General features: G+C 41.2%; 1 pseudogene; it reads right to left on the bottom strand.

Annotated features, from left to right (window-relative positions):
* Positions 1 to 11,033: 11,033 nt before the first annotated feature.
* On the bottom strand, positions 11,034 to 11,678 carry LOC149248690 (actin-3 pseudogene; annotated as a pseudogene).
* Positions 11,679 to 12,983: the final 1,305 nt, after the last annotated feature.

Genomic DNA, 12,983 nt, shown 5'->3' with positions numbered 1-12,983 from the left:
ATTAGAAAATGAAGACAACAATCTGATATACTCTTTCTTTACCTTAGGCGACAATGCTTTCGATAATTTCACCATCTTTGGATTTTCAGCTGTTCCGAGATTCACTTCTTCGACACCTTCTTCCGTTGGCCTCAAGGTTGGCTTGCGAGCCACGTCATCTTGATCAAACAGCTCCTCCAAAGGAATTAATCCTTTAGGAATGAAATTATCCTTAAGCTGCAATACATCCATTTGATTTACTTCCTCAGGTTCTGTATCTATGGAAATGTCTTTGAACTCACCTTCAACTTGCAGAAAATCCTTGATTTCTTCATCATCTTGGAAAACTTGCCAACATCTTTGATTGTCTGGGACTGTAGGACGGTGCTTCACATAAATCTCAAACTTATTGTTGGAATTCATGGGGATTTTTAGATTACTTGCTGCCTTAGCCAATGCATCCGCGACACCATTTTGGATACGGGGCACACATGTCAAAGTATGTTCAGAAAACAGTTTTAAGATATCTAGGATAACATTCTGATATGCTCGCATACGAGGATGCTTGGCCTGAAACTCACCTTTAACTTGCTTTATAACCAACTCAGAGTCGCCATATACTGCTATATTCTTTGCCTTCAACTTCCGAAGGATTTTCAGACCAGCAATGAGAGCCTCATATTCCGCCTCATTGTTTGAACAATCAAATGCCAGTTTGTATGAACATACCCGTACCTTGCTGGGGACTTGGTTTTGGACTGAAAATGGGCTTCGAATCCACACACCTATACCAGCACCATCGCTGCCCACAGCGCCATCAAAATCCATGGTCCAAAGACCATCCTCATCATCCTCTAAGTGTTGAAAATGTGATGTCTCTGCATTTTTTGTTTGCTGCCCATTTATCTCAGTTGTTGGCTACATGACAGCGGACCTTTCTTCCCTTTCCTTTCTCAAAATTGCTCTGAAATTTTCTATGTCTGGTATATCTTCTGCTTGAACTAACTGACTATCTATCTCATTAAAATTCTCTGCAAACAAAACAAATGACTCTAAATCTGTATGTACATAATTTACAGGATGATTGATTGGCTTTTCCTTACTAGTGATCATGTATTTCATCTTTTGTTCCCGGACCAAAGACCGGAATTGTAGCATAGGAAAAATCGAGCTGAAGTGTACCTTTGAGTTTTGCTCCCCAAGATCTAGAAAGCAACATGCCGAATCGCGGAGGAATATCCGCCACCACCACATCCATCAAAACATTCTTTGTTGGGATTTGATCTAAGCTCACTACCAAGTCCTTGATCAAACCAATACATTTTACCCGGCTGGAATCAAATGAATACAAATCATGATATTTCCTTGTGATGTCTAGTCCCAGCTTTTCCATAATCGTTTTCGGCATCAAATTATGCGAAGCTCCCGAGTCAAACATGGCATTGTGCAACACATACTCATGCAATCGCAAACTGATATAGAATGGAGGAACATCACTTTCGGGAGACTCACCATTTAAAGTAGGCCCAAAAATCAATTCCGGCTGATCATCTTCTACATTCACCGTGTCTAGCATTAGATCAAAATTCAGCATCTTGGAAATTTGGTTGCGGTAAGTGTTGTTCTTCATGATTTCCGTCAAAGGAATGCACACTTTCAACTTTGAAATTTCATTCTCCAAACTGAAAACTGAAACCTTCTCACCTTCTTTAGCCGGAACCTCTCTTTTGTCAATTTTATCTTTCGGTGTGTTTGATGGCTGATCTATCTTGCTTGCTGATGATGATTGACATGTTGAAGGATCAATTATGTCTTTTCCTTTTGTGTGTGGGGGAGCCGAATCATTCTTTGTTGAAGTATCTTTCCCTTTCTGAATGGGATTTATGGGAACAGCCCGGTTTCTTAATTGTCTCTGCTAAGCGGATAAAGCATTTAGGTACCCTCTTTGATACTCTTCCGATTCTTCTTCAAGTGCTGCATCATTTGACAAGATATAGTGTTCATCCTGAGGGATGATGGAGTGATTTACCAATTCTTCTTCCTCTGTAACATAAGTGGGCAGATCATCAGGAGTGAAGAAGTGATTTTCCTCTCAAACCGTATCACCTTCATCCTCTGATTCTTGGCTAACAAAATTCTGCAGAAAAGGAGGCTTAATTTGCTGCTGAACTACTGCCTCTTGTGCCTTTGTTTCACGCTGCTTGATTCTATATTGTGGCTGCTGTGCACCTCGGAAATTAGGATTACGAATCTGAGGCTCCGAATTATCAATATGAACATTTTCAAGTGCCCTTTTAATCTTTTCAACTTCACGAAGAAGCTGATCTGATGTGGATGCTTCCTCTTTGATTGTGACTCGCTTTTCCGCCTTCATTCTTGACCTTTTATCATTCAAATTCGCTTCAACACTAACAACAATTTTCTGCATATCCTCCAAGGTAGGCGGATCTCTATCTCGCAATGAATAAGCCATCTCCGGATCAAAACCATCCGGGAATTTGAGAAGTGCTGATTTTCTAGATGGCCTCAAATCATCTGGAATAGCATTGTAAACCGTGTTAAATCTGATAATGTAGTCTTGGACCGACTCACCATGATTACGCTTGAGGTTGTTGTATTCGGCATTAATCTGAAGCGGATCCTTTCTGATTTCCCATCGATCTAGAAACTGGTTCTGAAGTGCTTCCAAGGTAGCAATGCTCCGGGCTGTCAAACCTCTGAACCACTTTCTTACTTCGCCATCAAACGTTTGTACAAACAAACGCATAGTTACATCCTCTTCATCTATCTCATATAGATCAAAGAAAGTCGTCATTTTATCTATATGTTGCTGAGCAGAAATACTCTGTGGAGTGCCATCAAACATGGGAATTTTACTTTGATAATCGGCTGGCATATGATGCAGATTTTGGGGAAGAGTAAGAGGAGAAAATTGGGCAGCCATTGCTTTAGGTAGATTGGGTCTAGGAGTAGTAGGTGGAGTAGGTGTAGCTGTAGTATGAGGTGTATGAGGAGGAGAAGTGGTATGGGATGTAGAAGGCGAACCAACTGTAGATGCGGGATAAGTGATTATGGGAGAAACAGAAATAAAAGGAGGATTGGACTGCTCATGCGCCGTGATAGTAGATCCAATATGACCAGATATAGTTTCAACGAACTCGGCAAGATTTGTAGCGTGAATATCCGACTGAAGAGATATTAGGATGAAATTGTCAACCAATCTATTGTGTCTCTCAATTTCAAGAGCAGCTGCGAAATCAGGGTTAGGAACTAGAGAATCAAGTGCACTTTCAGATTTAGTTTTGAACAAGGACAACTCAAAACTCTCGTCAAAATCAATGTCTTCAAGATACTCAAAAATACCTGGACATGAATGAAATTTGAATATACGACCAGAATTGGAAGCCAGTTTGGAAATCAAGGAACAAATAACCAATCAGCCTGTGAAAACTCCTAACTAATCATCCAAAAGTTCAGAGTTTACAAATGAACTGCGGTAAAATGCAATTGAAGTGCTGTATTCACAAGCTCACGGAGATTGACTGAAGCAGCGTTTATCTACTTCCGCTTATGCAAAGCAAAAGCGTTTCGAAAGCTACCTGGGTTCGATCCCCAGTATGGTCGCCAATATGTTAGCGCTTGCAATTTCACCTCAGGCTGAGAAAGGCAAACTCCAAGGCAACATCAAACCACTTAGCCTCGTAGCTATCCCTACGGGGCAGGAGAGGGCTCTCTCCGGTATATCTCGATAAAGATCTTCAATGGGCGAGATAACCAATAAGGGAATACTGATTTTAGGCTAGTAAACTGATAAAAAGAGTTTGTTTTGGGATTTTTTGGATTTTGGTGGAAAATCAGGGAAAGGCAATTTTGGGTGCGGGGATTGGACACAGTTTTTGCAGGGGGTTCTTTGGGGCAAGGTAGGAGAGTGTATTGATGCCTTTAAATTAATTGAATGGGTAGGAATGACCGGTGAGGAGCTAAGGAGAGCAAGCAATCACCTTGAGTTCTCCTTAAACAGATGAAAACATTGATATTAAGCAAATTTAAAAGTAGAGCATGGAAATCATGAATTCTACTTTAACACTTCATTTGCCTAATTTCAGAAGAAAAAGAAAGAGGATGATTTCACATAACACACTTACAAGTACCAAGAGAAGCACACCATCAATACATGTAACCACAGGAATCCCAAAAAGGACTGCAAAACCCTGGTCTTTCTTCCTTTGCCAAAATTGCAGAGATACAATGAATAATACAATAGAGCTTTCTCCCTCAAGAGTCCAACCATGAAAATGACCAAGAAAGTACATAATATAGGCAATATAACATCTTTCCCTGCCTCTAGGGGTCGAGCTCATCCTTCTAGGAGCTGTTTCAACCAATTCTAAACTGAGCACTAAAATCTAGGCAGTCAAAACAACTTGCCTCTATAAGCTAGGAAACCAATTCATTCATTAAATGTTTGCTATTTCATGAATGAATCTTCTAGAATAGGTAAATAAGTGTCATATCAACATGAAAATACAATAATTACATCAAAGAGGGTGAAAAATCCCATCACAAGTCAAAACTGGCCAAAGCTGGGCGAATTCCTGAGCTGTAGGTGAAAAATTATGAAAATTGCCTGATAGGTCGCGCCCCTAATCCTGATAGGTCGCGCTACTTTGGAGCTCTGTTTGAGGCACTTCCAGGTGTCCAAATGAGGCAAAAGTGGGCTTGTTGGAAAGGTATGGATGTCTACTTTCCAACCCAACTGGAATTTATGAATTTGGTGGCCATTTGCCCCTCCACAATTGCAATCTCCCAAGACTACTTCCTGTTTGTCAAAAAGGTGGCAGAAAGTCAATTTTTGCATGTTTTTTGACCTTCTGGAGGCTCAAAACTTGATAAAATCTCTTGGTAATTGCTGAGCAGGTGTAACTTTGCATGAAAAATCCAGAAATGCTGAGTTTTCCCAAAATGAAGTTGCCCATCGGATAGGTCGCGCGCGGCGCGCGACCTATCAAGGAGAAAAACCTGTTTTTTGCCCAAAAATTCATAAAAGACCAAAAATGCTCAAATTTTTTTGATATTTGTGCTGTAGTGAGGTCATTTAATATCATGCTCCTTCAAGGAAGCCTCAGCCAAGATGTGGAGGGGGTCGGGCCTTTTTCGTCGTTTTAGTGCCTTGGCCAACCGCCCTTGAATCACCTTCATTTTTGCCTTGCATACGTGCATTCGGGCCCAATAGTGATTTTTCATGTTCCTGAGCAAGTCCTTATCTTGGTTGGCCTTGGCTAGCAACCTCTCCAAATGAGCATTGACCCGGAGAAGCATAGCCTCTCGCTCAACGGGTACCAAATTGCCGGGTCTCTTTCGAGCCAAGTTGCGGTCCTCATGAATCCTCCGCAACTCATCAACAGTGTGCTCATCCTCCAACTGCTTGTTGCACTGCTCTAAATATGTAATCGTCCATTGTGCTCCTTCCAATCTTCGCTACAATGAATCATTTTCAGCTCTTAGGTGCTGAATGATCTCCTTTGACTCTAGGCTAGGAGAACTGATATCAAGGTCAACAATCTCTATGTCTGGAACACCTGACGGCCCCTCATCAATCCTGGGCTGTTTGCCCCTCTCTGATACCTGTGCTGCTGTCGGCGACGAGGCCCCTTCCACCTGGTGTAGAGATAACACTCGTGGTGCTGATGAAGAAGGCGAGACCCCTTCCATCTGGTGTGGAGATAATACTCGCCTAGCTGATGCAAATAAGGCTCTGTGTCCTCTCTGATAAGTGACCAATGGAGGAGAGCTGACATGTCTGGTCTCAGGACTATCATGCTGCTATGAAGGCCCTCCCTCCTCATGAACAACCTCAGGGGGAGATGATGCTGATGCTGTGAAAAAATCCCAAGAGATAAAATCCTCCCATGGGATACCCTGCTGAACCAACTAATGCATGACCACAAGCTGAATCAAACCATAATGATAAATGCTCCTATGTTGCTGTGCTCGGCTCCTTCTCTGCACCAAGGGCACCATCCTCTCAATATCCCGGCACATGAACCATGGTATGTTCATCATTCGTACCCGTGTGAAATGCATCAACAAGCGAATATGGTACGAATACACATATGCAAACCTGCCCTCACAGGTGAAGTAGAGCATGATGAGCCTCATCATGGGAGCATACTCATCCCTCAAAAATCTGAAAGGAAACATACCAGTTATGGACCTCATGTAGGCAGGTTTAACGAAGGGCTCATAATGAAATTTTTCCAACACTTTGCGTCTGTTCCACTCTTCTCCCACATTTGGTATTCTTGTTGATTGAGCAATACTTTCAGATGACAATGTAAAATCCACCCCTGCAAGGTTTACATGCCCATTATGAAAATGCAAAACAAACAAGCGAGCCAATTCCCTATGATGCTGAATTTGAGAAATCCTCTCGCAAAATTCATAACATGAGAGGTAGCGGAAACATGTGACCGCAAGTGGACAAGCCTGCAAATCGGTCAAAGAGGTGGGCTCCTCCCTCTTATGGTGTCCACTCTTACCACCCCTGTGAGGCCTCCTTTGTATCTCAATTTCTGGTGTTGACTCATGGTCATCACTTTGCTCATAGTCGGTTTCGGTTTCTAACATGGTTTCAAGAGCAAAGTGGCTGAAATGTACTGCTGCTTCTGCTCAAATGACCTGTTGTTTTTCCATGTTTATAATGCTGCAGTCTTGAAGAATTTTGAGGTCGTTTGGGAGTTTACTGGCGGTTTTTGTAGATGAATTTCCCAACAGGTCGCGCGCAGGTGCTGATAGGTCGCGCGCGCTTGATAGGTCGCGCCAGTGTAATTTTTCAACTGGAGGAACCCCCCTGATAGGTCGCGCGCGCTCAATAGGTCGCGCGCAAGTGCTGACAGGTCGCGCGCGGGCTCAGCTTGCCAATTTTGCTAAATTTCTCTCCAAATCGCCCAAATCACTCTTCACTAATGCTTTGAGACAAATGATGATGAAATAGAAGGAGAGAGGGGCTTTATAGGCTTGATTCAAATTAATTTCTCCTCAAACCCTCTTTCTAATGTTTTTAACTTGACACTTTTTCAAAATTTAAATGCTGTTGACTTTATGGTTTCCTTTTGTCCTGAAATTGTTTGAACTGATGCTTTGTCTTGAAAATTTCTTGTAGGGATAGCTTCTGAGGATCTTGGCAAAGGGGACCAGGGCTGTATGCTGTCCTTTGAAATTTTTTGAATTTTTACAATTTTTTTACAAAAATGAGAAAAAGACCTTGTCTTTAAAAACAGGGTTTTTAAATCCAAGGTTAAAATTAACTGTACAAGATGAAATCTTTGAAGAAATCTTTGAAGAAAAACTTGGATAGTCATTCCTCTGGCCTACTGGGCATTTATTGACCTTTAAAGACATGACCTCAAAGACAAATTGGACCTAAACCCTAGACCTAGGACTTTGACAAGACAAGGAACCTTGAAAGAATTTATAGACTGAAACAACTTGATCCAGCAGTGCCAAGAGGGGAATAAAGACACCAGCTCCTCCATCAGGGTTATGGCATGCCTAATGGAATGCAATGAAATGACACTGATGAGACACCTACTTATGCAAATGCAAAGAGTTTTGATCGCTGATGGAGGGCTACTAGACCGACTCTAACACCGCCAACACCCAACGACCAACTACAACATTCCCACGCTTCGAGGGTCGCTCTGCTTTAGTAGGCGATCATCTCTAGCAAGGGTTGTCTCCACCAACCCCAACAAGTTGGATCCTGCACCAAAGATCCCATTTTCCAGCCCAATTTTGTGAGAATCCTCTCCCACAAGCAACCCTTGAACAAAGATACTCCACTAGAAGGAATTTGGGAGCACCACACCAGCGATCTTTCCCGCCGCTATCAATTGACTGAACTAAATGATCTTGGAAACCCAATCTAACCTCCCACATGAAAGTCACTGACCCTGAATTCCAAACAAATGCGAATAACCCACAAACTTCATGACAATAGGATTAGTATGCTCGAAAGGCCCAGCTTTGTTTAGCCAGAAATTGTAAGGCCTAGAGGCTAGCCTGACTATTAATCACCTCCTTCCAAACACAATATACAATGACACTATAGAGACGGAGAAATCTGTTTTATGGACTTTCCTGGATGACTAGAGACAAGCACCAGAACAATATCTTTGCTCTCATAAACCAATTATGCAATCTCCTCACACTTTCCTTGCTAAGCCTGTCACAATGGAGTTTCCAGCTACAATCCTCTCCAGGGTCCCATATTAGACTTTGACAACCTCTTATAGAGTGCCAAGAACAATCTCACTTACAAACATCACTTATATCCCTGAAAGCCACAATCGAAAAAGTTTGCACAGGTTGGTGGCCTGCACAAACGCATGCCCATACTCACTAACAACTTCCCTCCACCTACCCTCGTACATATAGATTTAACACTAGCCATCGCGGAACATCCATACTGTGGTCGCATGCGTCACACATGCCATATGTACCTTGATTCAGTTCTCGAGGAGGATATGAGGTGTGCCTTCGTGCCCCTCATAATGCCCCTCATCCACCCCCATCATGGTGATATTCAAATATTTTATTTAAGGTAGACATTAAAATATTGTATTTATGATTCACATTGAAATATATTTTTGTAAATAATACCTTTTCCAAAACCCCATGTGCAGAAATCTAATTGTGAGTGGAATAAAAACTCTCTCTCTATGTACAAAGTTGATATAACATTATTTTAGTTAAAATGAATATTAAAATACTTTATTTATAATTTCGTTGAAATATTTTTTTCACTTTCATTTTTTAACTCCATATTAAGCATGAAAGGAATTATATGTTTCCTAATATTGTGCTAAAAAAGTGTTGAAACATATACATATATGCATTTGCTATTAATATAAACATATATTGTGCCCATAGTTGCGGGGGAGCACTCCCCCCACCCCTTCAAACCCGCTCCCAATAGTTGCGGGGGAGCACTCCCCCCACCCCTTCAAACCCGCTCCCAATCCGCGCTCTGGGCGGGAGTGGGTCGGGAGCGGGTTGGGAGCGCGCTCCCGATAAAAAAGTTTCCGCTCCCTGCCAAAATCGGGAGTGAATTCGGGAGCGTCGCTCCCGTTGCTCCTGGAGCGAAAATTCAAGCTCGGGAGCGATCAAGGAGCGATCGCTCCCGAGCTTTTAATTTTTGCTTCGGGAGCGACTCGCGCGAAAAAATTTCCATGGACATATTAAAAATAATAATAATAATAATTGTTTTAAAACGACTTGGGGGGCAAAAAAATATTTCATTGTCACTTGAATGAGTTGAGGAGAGCAAAGGAGACTGAGCAAAGGAGTGAGGAGAAGCGAGGAGCGAGCGCCGAGGAGCAAGGAGCAAGCCTGCAAGGAGGTTAGTAACTTAATAATTTAGTATTTTAAACCTTAGTTAGGTAGTAATTTAGTAATTTAGTTTAGTTTAGTTAGTTTAATTTAGTTTAGTTTATTTAGTAAAAACATCATGAATCTAAATAAATTAAATTAAATAATCTAAATTAATTAAATTAATTTTCTCATTCATATTCCCATTCCCATTCCCATTAAATTTTGCAGATTCAAAAGCCTACAAATATCAAACATCATGGACCTGGCTATATTTCTTGGCATTTTCCTCTTCTTGGTCCCTTTTATGGTTATTATGGTGCTGGAGAGTAGGAAATGGAGGGGCCAAAATGAAGAGGGGGATGAAGAAGCTGGAGAAAGTGGATTTGATGAAAACCCCGGTGAGGAGGAGCTGGAGGAGGGTGAACATGACTCTCAAAAATCTAAACAAGACCAAACCCCATTGTGGAAATATGTTAACATGCCTGAAGCAGGGAAAGGGGGTGGAACCACTGAATTTCATTGCCCCCATTGCAACAATAATTACACAGGTTCATACACCCGTGCCAGAAAACACCTCTGCGGGAAAAGACCATGGGATGGAGATAAACAAATAGGAATCAAAACTTGTGCAGCTGTGTCAGCAGCAGATAGAGCCAAATACATAAGGGAAGAGGAGGAAGCCCAATACAAATCTAAAATCAAGGGGTTTCTTTGAACCAAGCTCACAATCACAAGCACAAAGAACTCCTTCAGCATCCTCCCAAGGCAGTGGATATGGAGGCATAGGGTCATCAGCTTTAAGGCGTAGAACCATATCAGATTTCCTTGATGAGGGGTGTAGGAATGATGTGGATTCAAAGGTTTAAAGGTTTCTCTATACATGTGGGATACCATTCAATGTTCTTCGCTCACCTTATTGGCACGAAATGGTTTCTGCCATAAATGATGCCCCTAAAGGATATAAGAGCCCTCGGTATGACAAGGCAAGAACCGTTGGCCTTGATCATGAAAAAGAAAAAATATCACATTCTTTGAATAGAATGACAAGTTCTTGGACTAACCATGGGGTGTCCATTGTATTTGATGGATGGACAAATGTAAAAGGCAAGCCATTGATAAGTGTTCTTGTTGTGTCTGTTAGTGGTGCCATCTTTCTAACTGCACATGATTACTCAGACAAGTTCAAGAGCGTCATCAACATTGCAGAAGCATTACTTGAAACAATATTGTTTCCTTTAACACCAACCTGGTATAGTCCTTCTAAGACCAGAGCTCTGCTTAGATAAGACCTTTCGGGAGCTTTCTTTTTTGCAAAGGGAGTTTCAAGGAGACAAGGCACAGTGCAAGTCCTTGGTGATAATTGGTGGAAAAACTATAGGTCAGACCTGACACAAGAGTCTAAGGAAGTCTGTGCTTTGTGATGCAGCTCCTCAAGTATGTTTCTTAAGGAACTTAAAAATGTGTGGTTGTAAATTTCTTCCCCTATCAGAAACAATACCTGGGAGGTGTTTTCAGATCTCAAAACAATAACATACTTTTTATAAGCATGAAGGATACTAATGAAAATAATTGGCAATTAAATAAAGCCTATTTTTTGGAGTCTCATGATCCATTATTCCAAATATTTAAGCTATAGGTTATAGTTCAAGTGTTGAAATATGGTTGAGTTGATATTTCTAATTTCAAGAATGTGGTGGCAGGACTACCTGTTGGAATGTGCTGAGAGAAGCTAGGATGGAGCCTCCAATCCAGACACTGTATTTTCTCTCTGGAGGAGCAACCACCTTGATCCTCATGCTACTTGGAGCAAGTGCTGTGATCTCTTTGTTCATCCGATCAGCCATGCCTGGAAACATAGTGGATCCCCCGCTCAAAACTATGTTACCATACAAGTCCTTTCGGATATCCACATCACATTTCATGATAGAGCTGTAAGTAGTTTCATGTACCCCCGGAGCTTCCATCCCAATGTGAGCAGGCTGGAATAAAATCTCTGGACACCTAAATCTTTCAGAGCCAATTGTAATCACTTGGCCATCTGGAAGCTCATAAGTCTTTTCCAATGCAGTAGAGGTCTTTTCCAGTTCCAGCTCCTTTTCATAATCCATTGCAACATATCCCAATTTTTCCTTTATGTCTCGAACTATTTCTCGTTCTGCTGTTGTAGTGAAGGAGTAACCTCTCTCAGTCAGGATATTGCATAGTGCATTAGTTAAGTCTCTACCTGCAAGGTCCACTCTATAGATTGCATGTGGGAGGGCATAGCCTTCATAGATGGGAACAACATGAGTGACACCATCTCCTGAATCTAGAACAATACCTGAAAATAGAATTTGGAATCAAGCTTAACATCACTTGGAATAAGTATCAAGCTTAACATCACTTGTATCAATCTCAGAGTGGTACTCGGCCTGGCAATTAGAGAACTCTGGGCTTGTATCTTACTCAAGCCTGGAAAACTTTGACTTATCCTTTCATATTTGTTTGCTCAAGGGATTCCTTTTGGATGTTTGCCATGTATACTCCATTAGGGCAATTCTAGGAGCTTTGGGATATGGATTTCCAGGAAGTTTCGTAAATGCACAAAGTTTTGTGAAGGCATGAAGACTTCATTAACAGCAATAGGACATCTATATTCTTGGTAACATCTAAGGCCCATGAAAAATGAGCACCAATGAATTAGAATAAAATGGCTATTAGATAAAAATAAAAACAATACAATGCCAGAATCTCACAAAAGAAATAATAAAAGGAATTTGACTCTTGCAACACTTGCCAACTTCTGTTTGCCATTTTGACTGTAAATGAAGATTATAGAAGTGCTCAGAACCACTTATGTTGCATGCTTCAAGACATCCTAAATTAAAACCTAGGTTAACAAAGAAAATCCTCCATAAGCTGCATACATATGATAAGTCAGTGCTCCAAGTACTTTGGATCTAACAAATTTAAGGATGTTCAATTTGAACTGGTGATTTTTGGCAAATTTTTAAAGTCGTGAGTGATCTAATTATAAATTACAATTTACTTGCATCAAAGCAAAGGAAACAAATTAAACAAAACTGAAAACCTGTAGCATTGTACATTGGATGCAAAGAGGTACACCTTAAAAATCAAATAACTACAAAGCTTTAAACAATCTACAGTAAAACGGCATGCATCTTAAGCTCCACTAGCCAGAGCTAGCCACAGACTTGACAGTCCATAGATTCAACCTACTATCCATCACGAGTTGACATAAGAAAATATAAATATACGCCGTGTGAAAAGCCTCCCATCAAAATTGGGAACAAAAACCGTAACTTAATTTGATTTTTAACTTCTGAAATATAGGTTCAATCTTAACAGTTACTGTCTTACGCTAGAATAAACCTACTAAACTTATAAGAACGGTGGAAAAATCTAGGTTTTGAGGATATGCGGGGGTTTGGACCTGGCCATATCTTCTTCTACCATATTTCCAATGCTATGCCGCTTGCTTGCTTCCTGTTTATTCTGAGATACCACTTACCGCATGTGAAAACCGACTTTATCAAACGGGATCACCCAGACACAACAAGAAGATCATGTCCAAAGGTATGGTGATGGGCCGGCTCGATACTTCCGGCCTTGAATTTGACAACAAGAAGATC

This window comes from Pinus tabuliformis, chromosome 7 (genome assembly GCF_031772625.1).
Source record: "Pinus tabuliformis cultivar Carrire ecotype Pingquan chromosome 7, CPIR1, whole genome shotgun sequence".
Taxonomy (NCBI): domain Eukaryota; kingdom Viridiplantae; phylum Streptophyta; class Pinopsida; order Pinales; family Pinaceae; genus Pinus; species Pinus tabuliformis.
This window is presented reverse-complemented; position numbering and strand designations above follow the sequence as displayed.